A 21,440-nucleotide genomic window follows, 5' to 3' on the forward strand; every position below is an offset into this window, starting at 1 on the left:
ATAGATGGTGAAAAGGCAACCACCAGAAGTCCTGCATAGAAAAATAACTTGGGCCAGGTGTATAACGTAGGGACTAAGGAAGCTTAGATGGTTTTCAGTAGAAACATGACCTCATGCAAAGGGTAATCCAAAAGCATAACATTAAATAACCTATGACCTAAGAATTATACTGTTAGGTATTTTACCAAGTGGAACTCTTGAACATAGGCAGTGGAAGACACGTACAATGATATTCGTAGTAGCACTTTATATTAGAAAATCTGAAAACCGTCTAAATGTCAAGATGAGAGTTGATGAGTAATTTGTATAGTCACAAAATAATACCACAGGCAAAATGAATATATATATATATATATATATATATGGCAATATGTAGTGACATGGATAAATCTTAGTAATAAATTATTAAATGAAAAGTAGATTCCCAAAGAGTGTAAACATGGCAGTATTTTTGTAAATTTAAAAATAAATGTTTTTAAAATATATAGCTTTTAAGAACCTATTGATTTTAAGAATGCAATAAAATTATACAAAAAGTGATGAGACAGAAAATAAAGTGAATAGGTAATATAGATGACTATGTTACATGGTTTATGAAAAACGAATAAAACAATAATAGATGATAGAGTATGCTGAAGTGGGATGTTATTTTATATATCATGGTCATTGAAGTCTTTTCTTAGGAGGTTCCATCTAAGTAGAGAATTGATGGAAATGAAGGAGTGAGCCAAGTGGGTGGCAAAGGAGGAAATCTGTTCCGGGCAAAGGGGCAGTAAATGCAAATGCAGTAGGAAATGCAGTGGGAGTGCACTTGGTGTGTTCCAGGAATTTCAGTGAAGCCTGTATGGCTGAAGGAGTGGGTATCAGGAAGAATGGTGAGACATAAATTCAGAGCAGTAGAGGAGGTTCAGATCATGCAGGGCTGTCAGAGCCATTGTAAGGACCTGGCTGTTAACCTTCATGAGATAGGAATTAACCACCATGAGACAGGAGTCCATTGGAAGGCTTTGAGGAAAAAAGTGATATATTGTTTAGAGGATTACTCTGGCTGGTTTGTGGAGAAAAGGATGGAAACGTCAAGCAGGGAATCAGGGAGATCAGAGATCAGTTAGAAGGGTTTAAAGTCATTCCAGAGAGGGATGATGGTACCTCAGGAGATGATGATTGTTCTGGATATCTATTACTTTGGAACAAAGTACACACAACTTTAGTGGCTTATACAACAACCATTTTATTATATGCCACATTTTTGTGGATCAAGGATATGGGCAGGGCCCCCCTCTGGGCAATTCTGCTTTATGAAGACCAAACAAGTATCATTTGGAGGTATTCAGTGGATAGCTTATTTGAAGGATCCAAGAAAGCTTCACACACCTGCCTGGTGCCTTGGAAGGGACATCAAGAAATCGGGGCTTAGTTGAGTTCCTCTCTTCTTGCATATAGTCTCAGTGCCTCTCTACATGGTCTTTCCAGTGTAGTATTCAGACTACTTACATAGCAGTTTACAACTCTAAGAGTAAGTATCCCAGGAGACCAAAACTGGTAGTTGCCAGTGTCTTAAAGCCTGGATCTAGAAAGTGACACAACATCGCTTCTATCACTTTCTATTTGTCAAAGCAGTCACAGAGCCCACCCAAATTCCAGGGTAGGGGATTTAAACTTTACCTTTTCATAGGAAGGCTCTCAAAGAATTTGTGGCCATATATAACCTGCCATAGTACAAAAGGTACAGGCTGCGAGAAGAGGTTAAATTCTAGATAACTTTAAATGTTTAGGTTTGGCCAATGGATTAGATATGCATTTGAGAGAAAAAGATTTTTGATCTAGACAACTGGAGAAACAGAGTAGTCGTTTACTGAGACAGGGAAAACTATGGGAAGGAAAATCAGAAGTTCCATTTTGTGCATGGTAAGTTTGAGTTGCCTGTGGACATATCAAATAGGCTGTCAGATATATGATTCTGGAGTTCACTAGAAAGGTCTGGGCAGAGGCTATATGTATATAGATGGTATTTAAATTAATGGGACTGGATGAGTTTCATTTAAGGAGAGTAGGTGGAGAAGAGGAGAAATCTAACTACTGAGCCTAAGGGAAGTTCAGATATTAGCAAGTATTAGAAATGAGGAGAAACTAGCAAAGAAACCAAGAAAGAGTAGGTCATGAAGTAGAAGTACCAAGGGAAAATGTTGTCTAAGAAGCCTAGAGAAATAATTAGACGGAGTAGGGAGTAATCAAATTGGTTACACACTGCTGATTACATAAGTGAGGACTGAAACTTGAATATTGTCTTGGAGCCTAGACTCTTGATGACCCTTATAGGAGCTATTTTGTTTGAGTCATAGGAACAAAAGCCTATGTGAGTGGCTGTAAGAAAAAAACATGAGAGCAAGAAGAGAAAGCTTGCATGGACAAAACCATAATACCCTTTCTAGTATGCCTCTTGTCTGCCAGAAAGAAACACCCTGTTCTCTGTCTGGCCTCTATATCTGAACAGGGGCAAATGGAGGGCCCTGGGCATTTGTATCAACTTAAGGGCAATTGCTGAAGCTAATGTCTGTGACTTTAAATCTGTGATTTCAAGAATGTCGACTAGAGTTGTTTCTGGCCATTGAATGTTTCTATTTGTCTCCCTCTGACTCTGTGAAATATACAGAAGGTTTCATCACTTGCAATTTAAATGCTTGTTTGGAAATGTTTTCTTACTATTATGTCAAATGGCAAGAGGAAAAATTTCCAATTTCAAACCCATGAGGAAAAAATTGAATTTGAAAGCCTCTGGGCTTCTACTTCCCGGCTGGTCATAGTTCACACCATTATCTGCTGTCTTATTAATATTTCCTGCCTTGTCTATGAAAACATTTGTGTTTGAGCTGTTGATATCCTTGTAGCAAGGCTGCAACTTTCTCTTGCACTAAACTTAGTAAAACTTGAGAAGGAGCACAGTGAGTGTGGAGGACATTGACAGGTAGGACACCCAAGTTTCAGACTTGGAACTCCCTGGAGTGAAGAACTCACTGCTACTCATTGGCTGATATTGATGACAATGATGTTAACGGTAGTAATATCACCTCTGCAACATGACAGCAAAAAAAGAGGCTCCATGCTAATTATGTTACACATACTATCGCATAGAATCCTTCCTATAAATTGAGGAAGGAATTACTCAATGCCAGGACAAATAACTCAATAGGAATTACTATTGTTGCCATTTTACAGATGAGAAATAGAGGCTTAATGAGGTTAAATAACGTGTCTAGTGTCATATATCTAATCTGTGCGGTCAACTTGGGAAAGTAGGCAGAATCCAGAGCTTGTAAGGCTTGAATGCTGTCTTCCCTTTGCTAACTTTAATTTATTTCATGAAGTAAGGATAACAACTGATATACTTATTCCTCATTGTGAGAAACAACATATATATATACACACACACACACTATATATATATATACACACACACACATATATATACACTCTTTAAAACTATAAAATACATATAATTTTGAGATAATTTCTACAATGAAGGTTGGAACATATTAGTTTAACCCTCTGATTGACCCATTTTTTAAGGTTGCTGATTTCTAGCACTTTTACCTTGGTCTTTTCTTTAAGGTTCCTGGATTTCTAATTTCAATAAAATGGAGTGCCAAATTAAGTGACTTGCCTTTCAGTTTTCACACCTGAAGTCAAATGATATATATGTTCCCTTTTCTATAAAAATGTCACATGTTAATAATTAGTAAATATAAATTTTATAGCAGTATTTAAATAGTATCAACTTGTCTAGTTTCTGAAGTGATTGTTCTCAATTCATATGTATTCTATGGTTTTTAAGCTAAAAACAGTAAAGTGTAGACAAGCATATACAGGCTTCAAGAGATAAAAAGTGTTACTTCATTTTCAAAACGTGTTTATGTTCATGGTAAACTTATAGACAAATAATGGGGAGAAAAATCCTCAAAACTATTTTTAATAAAATTTTAGGTTCTCTCTCTTTTATGTGTTAAGTTAGCTAAGATAATTTTCATTTAATTTACTCTTGTTCTAAAATTATTTCACCCAGAGGAGTACAAATAAGAGGACTTTAGGTCATTTACACCCTGTATCTACCAGTTTATGAATTCTGTGAAACTAATTCATACATCAAAAAGTATTGTGAAATCACACTGCAAAGCATGAGATCTAGTTTCTTTTTCAAATCATCATAAACATAGGCTTAACATTGCAAGTTCGTTCTGTTTAGTTTGAAAAATTTAGAGAGGACTGTTTGAATTTAAAGGCAGTTGTTTAGTAATCTAGAGAACAGTGTAAACATGATACAGAATTTGACTTAGGTGATCATGAAGTGTTCTACAATCAGGATTTAGTCTATCCTGAAATCTCTCCAAAGCTGTTAAAGGTCCCAGTGTTCTTCAGAGCAGGATATGACATATGGTCCTCTCCATCACTGTGTGTACTCAATGGTGCTGCGGTTGTACTGGCACCACAAATATTAATGGAATACATTTACTTTTCTGGACAAATGCCTATAGTCACACAAAATTAAGGGCATTTATGTAAGAAATGAATTTGAGAGGAGTTTTTTGTTTTGTTTTACTACTTTTTCTAATTCTGAGAACTTTTTTTAAATTTATTTTTTATTGAAGTATAGTTGAATTACAATGTTGTGTTAGTTTCTGACGTACAGCGAAGTGATTCAGTCATACATATATATGTATTCTTTTTCATATTCTTTTCCATTATGCTTTATTATAAGATACTGACTATAGTTCTCTGTGCTATACTGTAGAACTTTGTTATTTATCCATTCTATGTATAATAGTTTGCCTCTGCTAATCCCAAATTCCAAATCCATTCCTCCCCCACCCCCTTACCCCTTGGCAACCACAAGTCTGTTCTCTGTGTCTGTGAGTCTGTTTCTGTTTCATAAATAATTTCCTTTGTGTTATATTTTAGTTCCATGTATAAGTGATATCATATGGCATTTGTGTTTCTCTTTTTGACTTATTTCACATAGTATGATAATCTCTGGGTCCATCAGTGTTGCTGCAAATGGCATTATTTTATTTTTTATGGCTGAGTAATATTCCAGTGTGTGTGTGTGTGTGTGTGTGTGTGTGTGTGTGTACATACCACATCTTTATTCATTCATCTGTCTATGGACATTTAGATTGCTTCCAGATCTTGACTACTGTAAATAGTGCTGCTGTGAACATTGTGGTGCATATATCATTTCGAATGAGAGTTTTCTCCGGATATATGCCCAGGAGTGGGATTGCTGGATCGTATAGCAACTCTATTTTTAGTTTTTTGAGGAACGTCCATACTGTTTTCCATAGTGACTGCATCAGTTTACATTCCTACCAACAGTGTAGGAGAGTTCTCTTTTCTACACACCCTCTCCAGCATTTGTTATTTGTAGACTTTTTTTTTAATTTATTTTTTTAACATCTTTATTGGAGAATAATAGCTTTACAATGGTGTGTTAGTTTCTGCTTTATAACAAAATGAATCGGCTATACTTATACATATATCCCCATATCTCTTCCCGCTTGCCTGTCCCTCCCTCCCATCCTCCCTATCCCACCCCTCTAGGTGGTCACAAAGCAGCGAGCTGATCTCCCTGTGCTATGCGGCTGCTTCCCACTAGCTATCAGTTTTACATTTGGTAGTGTAGACTTTTTAATGATGGCCATTCTGACCTGTGTGAGGTGGTACCTCATTGTAGTTTTGATTTGCATTTCTCTAATAATAAGTGATGTTGAGCATCTTTTTATGTGCCTACTGGTCATCTGTATATCTTCTTTGGAGAAATGTCTATTTAGGTCTTCTGTCTATTTTTTGGTTGGGTTGTTTGTTTTTATTGAGTTGTCTGAGCTGTTTGTATATTTTGGAAATTAAGCCCTTGTCGGTCACATCATTTACAAATATTTCTTCCCAGTCCATAGGTTGTCTTTTTGTTTTGTTTATGGTTTCCTTTGCTGTGCAAAAGCTTGTAAGTTTGATTAGGTCCCATTTGTTTATTTTTGCTTTTATTTCTATTGCCTTGAGAGACTGACCTAAGAAAACATCGCTATGATTTATATCAGATAATGTTTTGCCTATGTTCTCTTCTAGGAGTTTTATGGTGTCGTGTCTTATATTTAAATCTTTAAGCTATTTTGAGTTTATTTTTGTGTATGGTGTGAGGGTGTGTCCTAACTTCATTGATTTTCATGCAGCTGTCTAGCTTTCCCAACACCACTTGCTGAAGAGACTGTCTTTTCCCCATTGTATTGATATATTCTTGCCTCCTTTGTTGAAGTTTAATTGATTGTAGGTGTGTGGGTTTATTTCTGAAGTCTGGGAGGGTTTTGCCTCCTGCTTTGTTCTTTTTCCTCAGGATTGCTTTGGCAATTCTGGGTCTTTTATGGTTCCATATAAATTTTAGGATTATTCTAGTTCTGTGAAAAATGTCATGGGTAATTTGATAGGGATTAAATCTGTAGATTGCTTTCGGTAGTATGGCCATTTCAACGATATTAATCCTTCCAATCTAAGAGCATAGTATATCTTTCCATTTCTTTGAATTACCTTCAACTTCCTTTATCAGTATTATGTAGTTCTCAGCATGTAAGTCTTTCACCTCCTTGGTCAGATTTATTCCTAAGTATTTTGTTTTTTTTGATGAGATTTTAAAAGTGATTGCTTTTTTACTTTCCCTTTCTGATATTTCATTGTTAGTGTAAAGAAATGCAACTGATTTCTGTATATTAATCTTGTATCCTGCTACCTTGCTGAATTTGTTTATCAGTTCTAGTAGTTTTGTTTGGAGTCTTTAGGGTTTTCTATATATAGTATCATGTCATCTGCATATAATGACAATTTTACCTCTTCTCTTCCAATCCAATCTGGATACCTACCTTTTACTTCTTTTTCTTGTCTGATTCCTGCAGCTAGGACTTCTAATACTTGTTGAATAGAAGTGGTGAGAGTGGGCATCCTTGTCTTGTTCCAGATTTTAGCAGGAAGGCTTTCAGTTTTTTACCATTGAGTATTATGTTGATTGTGGGTTTGTCATAAATAGATTTTATTACATTGAGATTTGGTCCCTCTATACCCACTTTGGTAAGAGTTTTTTATCATGAATGGACGTTGAATTTTATCAAATTCTTTTTCTGTATCTATTGAGATGATGTTGTGGTTTTTATCTCTTCTTTTGTTGATGTGGTGTATCATATTGATTGATTTGCACATGTTGAACCATTCTTGTGAGCCTGGGATGAATCCAGCTTGATCATGGTATATGATCTTTTTTATGTGTTGTTGGGTTTGATTTGCTAATACTGTGTTGCAGCTAATATAATGCCCAGAATTGACTCTTCCAAGAGAAAAAGCTTAACATTTTTTATAAAAATGTCTTTTCTGATAGTAAGAAAGTGCCCACTCTTATACACTATCCTTTTCCAGTTATTATCCTAAATTGAGCTATAATTACTTAATTATGCTGCTACTTTGTTCTTGTATCCTGGCCTGGAAAAATCGGAAAATTGTACTAAATTTTTAAATTAGTGGCTGTTTAAGCTAGGACATTGCTTTTTTCCTGCCTTTGAACTTGAACTGAACCATTGGCTTTACTTAGATCTTGAGTCTGTTGGCTTTTGGAATGGAGCCTACACTATTGGCTCTCCTGGTTCCCAGGCCTTCAGGCTGGCAATGGAACTACACTATTGGCTTTCCAGCATTTCCAGCTTGCTGGCTGCAGGTCTTGGGACTTCTTGGCTTCCATAATCACCTAAGCCAATTCCTTATAATCCCTCTCTTTATTTCTCTCTCTGTATGCATCCAATTTGTTATGTTTCTCTGACTTCATACAGACACTGTTTTTAAAAGATTTGGTTTACTTATGCTGACAGATATTTTTTTAAGCATGGGTGAATTCCAGGAAATGGTTCAAAATGGGTGAATGATGGCATATTCTTGTGAGTTTCACACTAATATGATTCACATATAACTATATGTAGCTATGTGTACAGACAGAAGCAGTGTGTGTTCCAAGGATGTGCTTTGAAATTTTAACAAAGAAATCCAAGCCAAAAGGTGTTGTATTTTCATCTCAAGTGTCCTTGTTTAAACTCCTGCAGTTTTCATATTGAGAAGTCACTAGCATATGTAATCTCAGTCAGCAAAGGCTGCAAACTGAAAAATGCCGAAGCTCGAGAAACTGTTGTGTTGAGGTCTAGAGGATGACCTTGGCCCATCCATCCTCGCCATGGATGGTGACTTGATTAGCATATTAGTTCAGTTTTGAGAAAATAAAATAGGAACAAAGAAATAATAACACTGTTTTCTTCCAGATAACTTTTAGTTGTGTGGGTTTCTTCTATTTCGAAACACTGACCTCTGTTATTTTCGGGAAACACCATTTCATGATTACTGTTCCCTGGAACGCTCTCAAATCTTTTTACACAAGTCAGTGAAACATTAAAGATCACCCAGATGTTTGCTTTGGTTAGTAATGTTTGATATGCCTTCTGCCTCTTTTAATACTGAACTTCTCATAAGGGAGGTAAAGAAGCATGCAGAAGGAGGAATGACAGGCAGAAACTGCAGAGTAAGAGGTCTCATTTGTTGAGTGATGGCCATGTCGTAGGCACCATGCCAAGAGCTTTATTACTATTGTCTCACTTAATTTTCCAGCAATTGGAGATGGAGATGCTATTGTTATGCTAATTTGTATGGATTTGGAAAACTAGGAAGTTACCCACTTACATAAATTCACACTGGCAGAAAGTGGCTAAGGTGTAATTTAAACCCAGTTCTTGTGGAGTTCAGAAACCAAACTCTTAATTGGTATACCAACTTGTGAATGAAGAAAAGAGATAGAATGAAGAGAAAGGGGAAAGAGGATAAGAAGAAAAGAAACTGAATAAAAAATATCTCATTGTAAAAGGTATATTTTTCATTATCAAATATTTGGTAAAATAACAGAAAATATGAAAAGAGTCAGCTGGACAGCCACAATCCAAGGAACCTCTTTTATATTTGCCCTCAGTTACTATGCTATACATAAATTTGCTTCATTGTGTTCCTATTGTATATGGGCTTTAGTTATTTTATTCCTCACTAAACATTATACCGTCAGTATTTTCTGAGTTACTATAAATCTTTGTGAACACTTTTATGTTGTATAATATTACAACATAAAATGAGCCATAATATAATTATGTTTCTATTTGAAAACATTTAGTTGTTCTCTGTGATGCACACTCCACATATGAACACCAGTATCCATACAGCTTCTTCCCAGTTTTGGATTAGTCTCCTACCTCTGAATAACTATTTTATATGAAACTTCTAAAATGGTTGATTCTTGACAATTTTTATTTTAGGGATGGCATGTTAACTAGCCTCTCATATATAGTATTGCTACAAATGAAAATAAATTTTGAAAACCATTAACATCTAAATCTTTTCACTCTTACATAGTAATTTTCCTTGTGTTAAATTGTGTCATTGATTTTTAAGATAAAGCACCTCGATGTTATTTTTCCTAGAATCTTAGAATACTGATGAGATTCTTTTCTACAACTATAATACCTGTTTTGTTAAAACTTCTTCCTTAGCCTTTGCAAGTAAGTATTTTATCAATACAGATTAGGAATATTCAAATGGAGATTTACTCTTTCACAGAGTAGGCACTGTGTTCATAAGCTTTTTATTTTATGCCATTTCTTATCACCTTCAGATTACTTAGGCTTCCATTATCATATTACTCAAATGTAAATCCCAAACCTGACTTGGTTCTCAAAATCATCTATGGAGTTTTGAGTCCAGAGTAATTGCCAAAGCACACTTTTTTTTTTTTTTTTTTTTTGCCTTGCATCTCTTCACCTCTTTAAATTTGAGACAAAGGGCTACAGTTTTCCTGGGAAAAAGATTGTTCAGTGAACTTCTGTCCTAGCAATGAAGTTCTAGTTTCTAAAATTGTGTTTCTTGTTCTAATTATACCATCAATCATAACTTGGCTTCCTAAATTTCCATGTATTCTATCAAAATTAATAAATTCTCTATGGAATGTTGGAAGAGGCTTATTTTTCTAGTTTTATGGCTGCGTTTTAAATAGTAGGCATCCCTTGAATTTGAATATGTTTAATGTCAATAAATTATTTGATGGTTTAATGTCCTGGCCTTCTCTAACTGCAGATAATCACATATAATGAATATTAAGTAATTGGTTGGACAAAATGGTTCAGTGAGGAAAAATCCTGCTCAGTAAAAGCTTGAATACAAATGTGAAGCAAAGATGTAAATATAATAATTACAGGTATACTCTGACCTATTAAGTGCTTATATTTTCCATTAATACAGCAACCTTAGGGACTAGGTACAATTATCATCCCCATTTTATAGAGGGAAAACTGAATCATATAAGGAAGGGCAAATAATTCAGGAAAGAAATGGACTTATTTTGACTTCAGAAGTATGCTATTTAGCAGATAAGAGTGAGATCTCCCAGTTAGCATGTTCTAGGACAAGTTTGTAGAATATTTGTAGATGTGTTTATTGGTGGGTGACTAGGCAGTGAGCCACAGGTTTCAGATGGCCGTAGGTTTAAGAAGTGGTGAGGAGGGAATTCTAAGAGTGAAAACTGAGTGAACAAAAATGTGTTTCAGAGGAGTATTTGGATGGAATCAGGGGTTTACAGTGTTGTGCATTTTCTGCCAAAAATATTCATGTTTCATCAAAAATGAAAAGAAATTAAAAAAAATAAACAATGAGAACAAAACTATGTTCTTCAAGCCCTGTTGGAGAAATATAGTTGAAAACATAGATGGGGAAATATTGTGGAGGGCTTTAAAAAACAATCTGGAGTCTTTTATCAAACAGTTAAGATATTCAGTACAGTACATTCTGAATGATTTTCATATTTCTTCCATAATGGTAATATTTGGTATGGGAATATGAAGTTCAGAATGGTTATTTCCAGATAGTCTCTCAATAAAAAAAATGCCCAAAGAGTGTGGGAGATCTAAGATTGCCTTAAATCTAATTGTAAATTGACATTCCAAAGGCTAGGCATCCTGCCAAATCAATTTTCATTGTCTATTGCTGCATAACAAATCTTTCTAAAACTGGATGGCTTAAAACAGCCATCCTCATCCATTATCTCTTGCGGTTTCTATGGGTCTCAGCTGGAAGACTCACACATTGGAGGTTGGGATTATCTATAGTCTCATTCACTCACAGAGCTGGTGCTGGGAGCCTGCTATAGTTATTTGTTGGTATGCCCACATGAGTCCTCTTCATTTAGCCCCGGATTCCTTACGACAGGGTGGCTGGGTTCCAAGAGCAAGTGTCTCTCAAGTCAGAGGGTGAGACCATCTGAGGTCATTTTCCTTTTTAATTTCCTAGCCTCAGAAGTCATTGAGCACCACTTCCGCTGCATGTTATTGATTGAGGCATTTACTAAGGTCCACCCAGGTTTAAGGAGGGGGAAACATAGACCTTACATTTCACTGGAGGATTGCCATCACATTTTAATAGAAGTGTGCAGGAAGGGATGTGTGTTCGTCTGTGTGTGTATCACCATGCTTAGAAAATACAATCTGCCATTCCATCTGAGGGTTCTAAAAATTGCCAGGGCCTGGCACACCAGGTAGGAAGCAATGAGTCACACTTATCTCCTGAAGATATTTTATTAAGCATGGCAGGGACTAGGCCAACTGACACAAGGGGAGACTTGACTTTGTTTTTCTGTAGCCTGCACATTTTGGTGAGTGTTTGTTCTGAGAAAATGGGATTTTACTTTGTGGAACATGACAGGAATCAGGTCTAAAAATAAAATAACTGTGTCAAGGATGAAATAACTGTCAAGAATGGCATTACAGTTGTCTGTAAATCTTATGAGATTTGGGCATGTTGAACTGCCAAGGCTAAAGATTAGTTGCCTGGCAGAAAGACAGCTCTGGAGGTTGGTGGATGCTTTAGGATGAAGTTATTCGTTGTTCAAATGGAAACTACCTCTTAAGTGCTGGGCACCGGAGGCTATCCACTAGTTGCCTAATATTAGGGAGGATTCTCAGACTTGTTGGCACAGCAGCTGTAATCAATTTAGGCATTTAACCCAGGCATTCCAGGGATTTACTGGAAGTTTCAAAGGTTATCCTGACTTTGGTTATTGGTCTAACTGGATGCATTAAATATCTGTTATGGACCAAGCACACTGTATGCCATGATGAAAGTACAGAAACGGAGTCCCCTCTGTCCTGTACTGTATCTACCAAAAGAAAAAGACATGCAAATAGGTCTTCACTACAGGATGGAAGTGCCCTGATAAAAAGTAAAAGAAAGGGAGGTCTGTGGGGCAGAGGTCATTTCCATCATGATCCGGGCAGGGAGGGGGCTGAAACACGTCCTGCTGGAATCCAAGCCCCTGGCCTTTCCACCCCACCAGGTTGGTCTACTGTTGTTCTCAGTTTCTCAAAAGTTTGCTCTAAAATAAAACAATGATGTAGTTACCTTTTTGCCGTGGAAAATGAAAGGTTCAGTTGTTGAAACAGTTTAAAAATCAAGGGACTCTGCAATGCTAAATAAGAACAAGACAGATAAGTGGATTTCACTTCTGTGCTTGATGGAAATATATTTTCTTATTGATAGGGGCCTAATTTTTTACTATTTAAATTTTAAGTCAATAGAATAGCAGCACACATCACTACACAACAGAATTAAGAACACTTTGCTAATTTAGGGAAATGAAGAACAGGGTGTTTCTCTTTGGTTAAAAATAAAGTTTAATTTTTGTTTGTCTTCCCGATGATCTACATTTCATTGAGAATTTCAGCTACAGTTCAGGTTAGTGTTTCAAGTTGAGCATAGTGTTTCAGGTACTTGTTAACACATTACCTTCAGTTCTGGGATTCCTGTCATTCTGAAGTTTACTCTCCAAGAGGAAACAAAATACAAAAATATATTTCAAATTGGTTTGTACAAAATTATCTTGATTCTGAAATGTAATATGTAAAACAACTCTGTCTGGTATTAAGATATTTATCTTCCGCTCTCCTTTATTTTGTTCTTTTAAAAAATATTTGGACAATCTAGTCCTTCTCTCTATGTCTAACATAGGATCCATATGTTATTTATAATAAAACCCAGTTCTAATTATGTTATTTTCTAAAGAGAAAAGTCCTAGTAAACATCCTGGATTAGAATCTTGGCTCTACCATTTCCTAGCTAAATTATTTAGCCTCTCTGGGCTTCAGTTTTAGCCTCTGTAAAATAAGGATAATAGTAAAACCCACTTTATAGGGTTATTATAATAATAACTAAGCTTTGTATTTTAAAATAGAGTAAAAATTAAGCTCTTTAGCCTGATATTCAAGGCCTTCTACTAATTTAAAGACACTTTCTGAAATGTATCTTCTGCCTTAAAAATGTATGCTCCAGTTAACCTGGAACGTGCCTAATTTTCTGAATGTTGGTATTAGCTCCAACTTTCACACCTTTGCAGATGCTACTCTCTTTAATACCTCTATCTACTTTTGCCTTATCAGAATCTATTAATATTTGATGTAACATAGCCTATTCTAAGGATAATATCCACAAATTTTCAAAATATAGCAATGTCCAGCACAATACAAACTTTATTGTCACTACACAGGCTTAGTCTGAGGCTATGGATTTAGAGCGGTGATCCTTAGACTAAATGGCCAAAAGGCAATGAGCGAAACTGGATCTGGTTCTGAATTTGCCTACCGAAAGGTACCTTAAAACTGATAATAGTTTTCCCTTATCCATATGATAATAATTATGTCCTCTTTCTCTACTCAGAAGCATTTCTGTGATTCATAGTTGATTTATTTGATTTCTTATCTAGGATCATCAGCTAGTCCTTCTGTAAACACTTTATTGAAATATGATTGACATGTACATATTTAATGTATACAACTTGATGATTTTGGAGATATGTGTATATTTGTGAAACTGTCACCACAATCAGTGCCATAAACATATCCATCACCTCCAAAATTTTCCTCCTGCCCTTTTTATTTATTATTATTTTGTGTGTGATTAGAACACTTAATATCTACACTTTCAGCACATTTTTAAGAGATACCTTTACTCTCATGTTCATTTCAGCTAGTGTTTTTGTTCCATATCTAAGACATGATTTTCAGAAAACACTTGACTCTAAGAATGTTTTCCTCTCAATAGAATATAAACAAATGATAAGTCTCAATATCAAATATTCTATTACCTTAACAAGGCCTTGTTTCCCAACCTCTCCCCAGCTGTATCTTTTGAGAGCCAGCACAGGTTCTTGATTCCTCCCCTTCACATTCTTCTCTTGCCTCTAAATGCTCATGGCAGTTTGTGCCTGTGTTACTATACTCATCTGGTCTCTTTGTGTCCTGAACTTATTCATACACTTGACTTGTCTCACTAAGAAATAGTGAGTAGCTAGAGAGGGGTTTGCCTCATCTTCCTGTTTATCACAAGTATCTTGTCAGTAGGAGTTTTTAAATAAATATTTTATTTTATACTTATTCTGTAATTATTGATAATACTTTTATGTTCATTCTATAGTGACTGATTCAGTGTTCAAGTTTTAGAAAGTTTTACTTTTTTCAGAAAACTTCAGACTTTTGAGAGGTAGCCAGTATACCTAGAATTCTTAGCAGTTAAAATTGATGCTTGAACTGTTTTGGGGAGAGTTTGAAGTCAGACACATCTGTTTTCATATCAGTATGTAGCTGCTTCTAGATCTCTGACCCCCCCCAAGTTCCAGTTTATGTAATTGTAAAATGGGGAAGAATGTAATTGTAAAACGGAAAAATTGTGAAATGGTTTGGTGAAGACAGAACAAGACCTTAACTATAAATGCAAGTTCCTGGCTCATAATGAACATTCAATAAAGATTAAGTAGGGACTTCCCTGGTGTCCAGTGGTTAAGATTTCACCTTCCAATGCAGGGGTTGAGGGTTTGATCCCTGGTCGGGGAGATAAGATCCTCCATGCCTCGAGGCCAAAAAACCAAAACATAAAACAGAAGCAATATTGTAACAAATTCAATAAAGACTTTAAAAATGGTCCACATCAAAAAAAAAATCTAAAAAAAAAAATTAGGTATTATTACTATGAATAAAAATGAGTATATATATGTATGTTCATAATTATTCATCACAGTTCTGATATATAGTAGTGCGCCATGAAGAAAGCTTCTCTGATCCTCATCTGTTGTATATATTTTGTATTCTTTAGATTTAATCTAATAGTATTCCAAACTATTCTAATACCAATCTAATAATAGTATTGTATGTTTCCTTTTTATAGTAAGTCCTTGATTAGCAGAGAATATATATATGTATCCATATATTTCTCTTCCTTCACCTGTTACATTCATTGTATTAAAAACTGTATAAATATTTTTATAATTGGATATAACCCTAGATCTGTTTTTAACAAATGGATAATATATCTCTGTTTCACAGTGTTTTCAGAACTCTCTATGCATTGTAAATTATCTACACATTATAAAGTGAAGTGTAAATTGATTTTTATTTAGTTAATTTAACAAATGCAGTAATTGGTTTTTGGGGGGTTTGGGGTAAAATCAAATAGTTTATTTGTTCATTTTTTGTTTGTTTTCTGAATTATGTGTATAATTACTTCCTTCTGTGCCATAATCACATGCATAGTCTAAGTGTGTTGGGTATATAACTAATGTTGGTTGCTTCCAACTTTCATGATTATAGAAATTGCTATATAATATTAGAGTAAGAGTAATTTTAAAATAGTAAACTCATAGAGATTAATAATGTTGCAAATAAAATTGCATAAAAAGGGTTTAAATTAATTATCTGGATTCTTTAAAAGGACAAAATAAAGTAAAAGTTTTAGAATGGTATCTTCTTCAAGAGACATGTTAAAACATCTTTGCAAGAGTAGCTTATGCTTTCATTTGACGTGTTTAAGAGAAAAATCCTAGGATTGCTGTCATAGTCTTATTTCTTATGCAGTACAACAGCTTGAATCTTTATATGGTATTCTGGACGTCTATCACTTTCGTCATCAAAATGTCTGAGAAGATAAACTAGCATAACCATAACCATAAAACTATGTTACAGTTTTAGCATACATAATGATGAATATGTCATACTACTCTTCTATAAATTTTGGTAACAAACTTACCTCGGTTGACATCTATATGCTGCTCCCAAAACACTCTCTTTCAAACATAAATTTCAGATCAAAATACTCTACTTATTAACATGAAAAATATGCTTGTATGTCTGGGGAATGAAATGCAGAATAACTCTTGGAGCACCGTGGATGCTTAGTAAATGTTCTTGACTAAATTGACGGTTGATACGACCAAATTGTAAAATGCTATATTCAGGAACAGCCAGTTTGTTTTTGTTTTGTTTTGTTTTGACATATATTGCATCAACCAATATATTTATATGAAGTGTTGAAGTGTTTGAATCATAATAAATAATACTTTTTTTATATTGTGACTTTAGGAAGACAGGATTTTGGTAAATGATGGAACCATAATCTTTTGCAGAGGTTTATTTCAAAAGTAATTTGATGTACTACTGGTCTACACATTATGTATTCTTTTTTTTTTTCTTTGCTGCCCACTCTCTCAGTAATTCACTCTTAGGAGGACTATAATTTATTGTTTAAATGAGACAATATATCTCTACATCTTAGCTAATAATTAACTTTGGATTTTCATGATAATGGTTATTATTTTATAGGGCATGTGGATATATTTTGTTATGTTATTAATATTTTATTAATATGTTTCCCACATAATATTCCACAATCTCAATGAAAAATGCTAACTTCTAAAGATATATTACTCTGTTTTCTGGAATAGCATGAGATAATTAAAGGTAATCTCTTGAACAGTTACAAAAACCTAAGATATCTACTTTATGATTTCCTTTTAAAATTACTAACTTGAGAAATCATTTTATTCTCAAAGAGTCTCAATGTGAATTCGAGATTTCCCTTTAAGAATCTTATTCTTTCACCAATTAGTGTTTATCTTTCATATAAATACTTTAAAGAGTTCTAGGTCTCTAATATTGCTTTATCTTGACAGCAGTCCTAATTCAAAGAATTTAGCTTTGCAACTTAAGTTAACTCTTAATGTTTCCATCATTAAAAATGTATTTCCTGTCAAAACGTAGTATTTTTAAGTACTTTTTTTAAGTGGAAATACTCATAGTAAGGTCAAAGATTGGCAGCTATTGTGAAAATTTAAGAGATTTCTCACCAATGTTAAGGATGGCTTTGTTCTCAAGTGTCAGCAATTACTTGGCTTTGCTGAACTGGCCATTGAAATATAGAAAAGTCTAGTGACTTGTACTTTTATCTGTCTATCTGTCTATTTACCTGTCACACAATAGACATAACAGATATCTCACTTTTTGATCTCTTGTCTTTTTTTTTAATCCATTGGCCACTGTGACTGTTTAAAGCTATAGTCTTGATCTATGCTCATGAGATGTGAGAAGAAACCTGCTGAAGCCTTTAGGAAAGTTTCTTCTCTCTTCCTACATATGGTACCTGAACTTTATCTGGACACTGTAGTACAAGAGTGTGAGCTCTGTATACCTGCCTGAGGGTGAAGTTAAAGCACTTGAAGTGAAGATGCATGATTTTCATTAAACTAGAGCCTGATTATGCTGAAAAGCCTAGATATTTAGCCAAATTTGATTTAAAATTTTATAAAAGTTTTATAAATAAAATATCACAAATACCATTTATATCCCCTGGATAAACCTTCTTAATCCCACTTTCCTTTTTCTTGTTCTCTGTACCTAGATATAAATGAAATCCTGAATTTGGCATTTATTATTATAATGTAAATATTTTCTATATTTTCTCCATATGTACAAATTTATACATAATATGCATAATTTTTTGAATTCTGTCTGATTTGCATCATATGCACTTATTGTGCAAATAATTTTTCATATAATGTTTGTTTCTTGAAACTTCTGGTTTTAGTTTATATATTTTACTGATGGAAATTATTCCATTATAGAATATAAAGGGCATTCCATTATAAAGATATACCACAGTTTATTTATACTCACCCATTGATTAGCAGTTATAGTTTTTCAAGTTTTGTTATTAAGGATATGAAAATGTATTTAATTAATATTTTAATCACTATTTCCTTGATTACAAATATTCATTTGCCATTTGGGTTTTCTCATTTAGTAATATTTCTGTTTACATAATTTACATTTTTTTACTGGATTATTCATCTCTTTGGTATTGATTTATAGAAGATTTTTTTTTACTATATTTGAGTACTAGTACTTTATAAGATACATGTTTTGAAAATATCTATTTCTATTCTTTTGGTTGTCTGGAACATTGTTTATAGTATCTCTTGTAATTTTTAGCCAAATTTATCACCATTTTACTTTACACTTTGTGCTTTTCGAGTCTTGTGTAAGAAATCCATTTATATTTCAAGGTCATAATTTTACTCTTTTTTTCTAAAATTGCTGAAATTTTGCCTTTCATGTTTGAGAAATCAACATAGATAAATAGATAGATTAGATATAGATATAGATATAGTAAGGCTCAAAGCAATGCATATCTTATCAAATTATTCTCCTCTTCTAAGTGAAATCTGAATTACTCAAAATTTTTAAAACATGTTTTATTTGGAATTAGATACAGGTAACAGATGTGTATATACTACATTACTCATATGATTAAAATACAGAGTAGTACAAATATTCATTTTTATTATCTGAAAATCTTTACTCCATTTTCTTTCCTGTTTCCCTGGGCTATTTCTAGAATAATGGCTCAAACTGGAGGAAGCTTCCACAGTTTCAATTCTGTTACTGTGGTCTCAGAGTTACATTTTTGCACTGTACTTAGCTCTCAGGCCCCACGAAGAGCTAGTCACTTTGATATTGAGGCCTGTCCTCTGCTTTGCCCAAATTCCATAAATAAGGATGTTTAGCCTCAGATAATACTTCTACAGTCTAATCCCAGATGTGCATGGCATGTATCACAAGCCCATTTTAGCACCTTGAATGGCTATGCTGCAAAGATAGGTGGAAAAGCAGTTCCTTCCCATTTAATGTATAGATTTGTAGGGGAGTAGGTTTCCTCCATTGCTGTCCATCTGTTTGCTAGTGCCAGTTGAATAAACTCCCTTGTGCTACAAAGGTCACTGGTTCGAAATTAAACTGCCTTGAAATATTCTGTTTCAAAGCTGTACTCTCCCTTTATTTAAACACTGAATGTTTGATGTGGCAACATGAGTCTTTAGTTTTGTGGTGATGTTAACTACAGTTTATACATACCTTAAAGTGAACAAAAAAGTTTCAATACATGCATATTATTTGATTTGATTCTTTTAAAAAATATGCTATTTTGTGTTGTAAAATGCTTATAGTAAATGCAATTCTTCTATTGCATTATTCAGTGAAATATGCATGTACCATTACTTCCACACAATCTTAAATTCTTTTTAGTATGAGTATGAATGCATGTAATTTTTTAATTGAACACTGAGGTGGCATGATCATATTTTGAACCTGAAAGCTCACATTTTCATTTTATCGAAGTGATAGATTAGTTAAAAGATCCCTCTGTACTGTTTTCTGAAACTAAATTCTTATTGAAGAAAAATATATAAGCATTGTGTATACTTTGTGAAGATTATGGGAAAGGCATCCAGTTAGCATGTCAGCAGAGATTGAAGGGCATATAATGCTGTTATTTACCCATGAGTTTACACATGGGGCATGGATATAATACATCTTGCCCATGTCTAAATACAGTGAAGGAAATGAGTAATTAAGCATGAATTTTAAAACAAAGATCATATTTTGTTGTTTAATTGCTGCTTTTCTGAATAATCATAAAATGCACAATTAAAGTTAGTATTGGTATTTTCTAAATGAGAAATATTACATCATATGGTTGGATTTTATCATTGTCTTTTTGGTAGCACTTAAGCTGGAATTGGTTTAAACTTGAAAGTTTATAAATTAATTTTTTTTCTATTTTCTTCTTTCTCTTAAATCTTAGAATATCAGTCTTAAATTGTCTTACGAAAATTCATGCTTTTTTTTTTTCCAATTATTCTGTAAGCATACTGCTAAACTTCATGATTTAAATCCCCCAAAGATATTTCCAAATTATTTACGTGAAAGCTATTTAGACCATGCATTTTACCTTCCATTTAGGACAAAATAAACAAACATAATCCAAAATTTGAATATTTTATTCAATTCATATGATTGCTTTATATATGATCTATTATTTAATTAAATTCAGCTTTTAAAATATATTTATATTGTAGGCTTTTCTGTGCAATTCCATTAGGTTCTTTGTGCAATTCCAACAGCGTAGTGATATGCTGTACTTGATAAATAGTTTTTCTTTTAGGCAGTAATACATCATTTAGGTGATGGCTATTAAAAATGAGACTGAACCCTGCATTTTAAGTCTTTATATCCAGACAAATGATTCATTTAAGAAATCTGGACTGAGAGTCAATAGCTCTCTGCCACTTAGCCTCAGAGGTGAGATTTAATTAAGTTCATTCAGCAGATAAACAAATCTCCTTTGATTCTTAGATTCTGGTGCTAGGAAGATGAGTAAGAGTTTATCACTTCCCTGGAGGAACTTTTAGTGCAGCCAGTTGCATACTGATTAGAATTTGAATGGAGCTTTCCTTAGCAAAGTACTCTCACACAGGGATTCAATTGATGGATATTTGTAGATAGTGGATTATGGGTGTATGTTTGATTCCTAGATAAATCTGATGGTTTCATACAGAGACATCTTTTTCTTCTATGACCAGACTGTGATCCTGTACATGTGACACATTATACAAATGTATGATGTTGATCATAAGGGAGACAAGATAATGTGACAAGCTCAGTGTAAAACCCATAATGATTCGTGAAAAACTTACTCAACATACAGTTCTTATACTGTGGGCATTTTTGCATCTTTCTGGAAGGATAAGCAAATACTCCAGGCAGACTTATCAAAACAGATTGTGGATATTGATTAATTCTGCGAAGGCCAAAAATGTAAATGCACATTTGTCAAGAATTCAGGTTTGGTACTGTTTACTCTAACAAATTCATATCATCTTCTGTTATTTCCCAATAGCTGGATCCAAGTATAAAGTTTAGACATTTTCCTTCTAGAATGGGTAATGATACTCTGGATAATTGAAATACAACTTGATGATTTACTCCAATATTTACCAGATAATTTTCAAACCTTTTCCATTTTGCTCTTAGCCTAGTCTGAGACTGTATCTGAAATACATGAGGGGAATGAAGGAAGGACTTGTTCAGTTTGTATTTGGCAGAAGAGTTTTGTTGCTGAATAAGGCCACAAGTTATGGCTGGAATGGTTTGGTAATAGTTTTTTCCAGTGTGCAAAGCCAGACA

At 34.1% G+C, this 21,440-nt stretch overlaps 1 protein-coding gene and 1 long non-coding RNA gene across 2 annotated transcripts in view; both read left to right on the forward strand.

Annotated features, from left to right (window-relative positions):
* PRR16 (proline rich 16) overlaps positions 1-21,440 on the forward strand; it is a 174,607-nt gene that overhangs the window by 91,204 nt on the left and 61,963 nt on the right.
* LOC309622558 lies at positions 445-19,871 on the forward strand. Its single transcript, XR_014240973.1, has 2 exons — positions 445-14,699; positions 15,032-19,871. It is a non-coding gene; the product is annotated as an uncharacterized lncRNA (long non-coding RNA).

Source organism: Balaenoptera borealis (genome assembly GCF_965194805.1).
Source record: "Balaenoptera borealis genome assembly, chromosome: 2".
NCBI classification, from domain to species: Eukaryota; Metazoa; Chordata; class Mammalia; order Artiodactyla; family Balaenopteridae; genus Balaenoptera; species Balaenoptera borealis.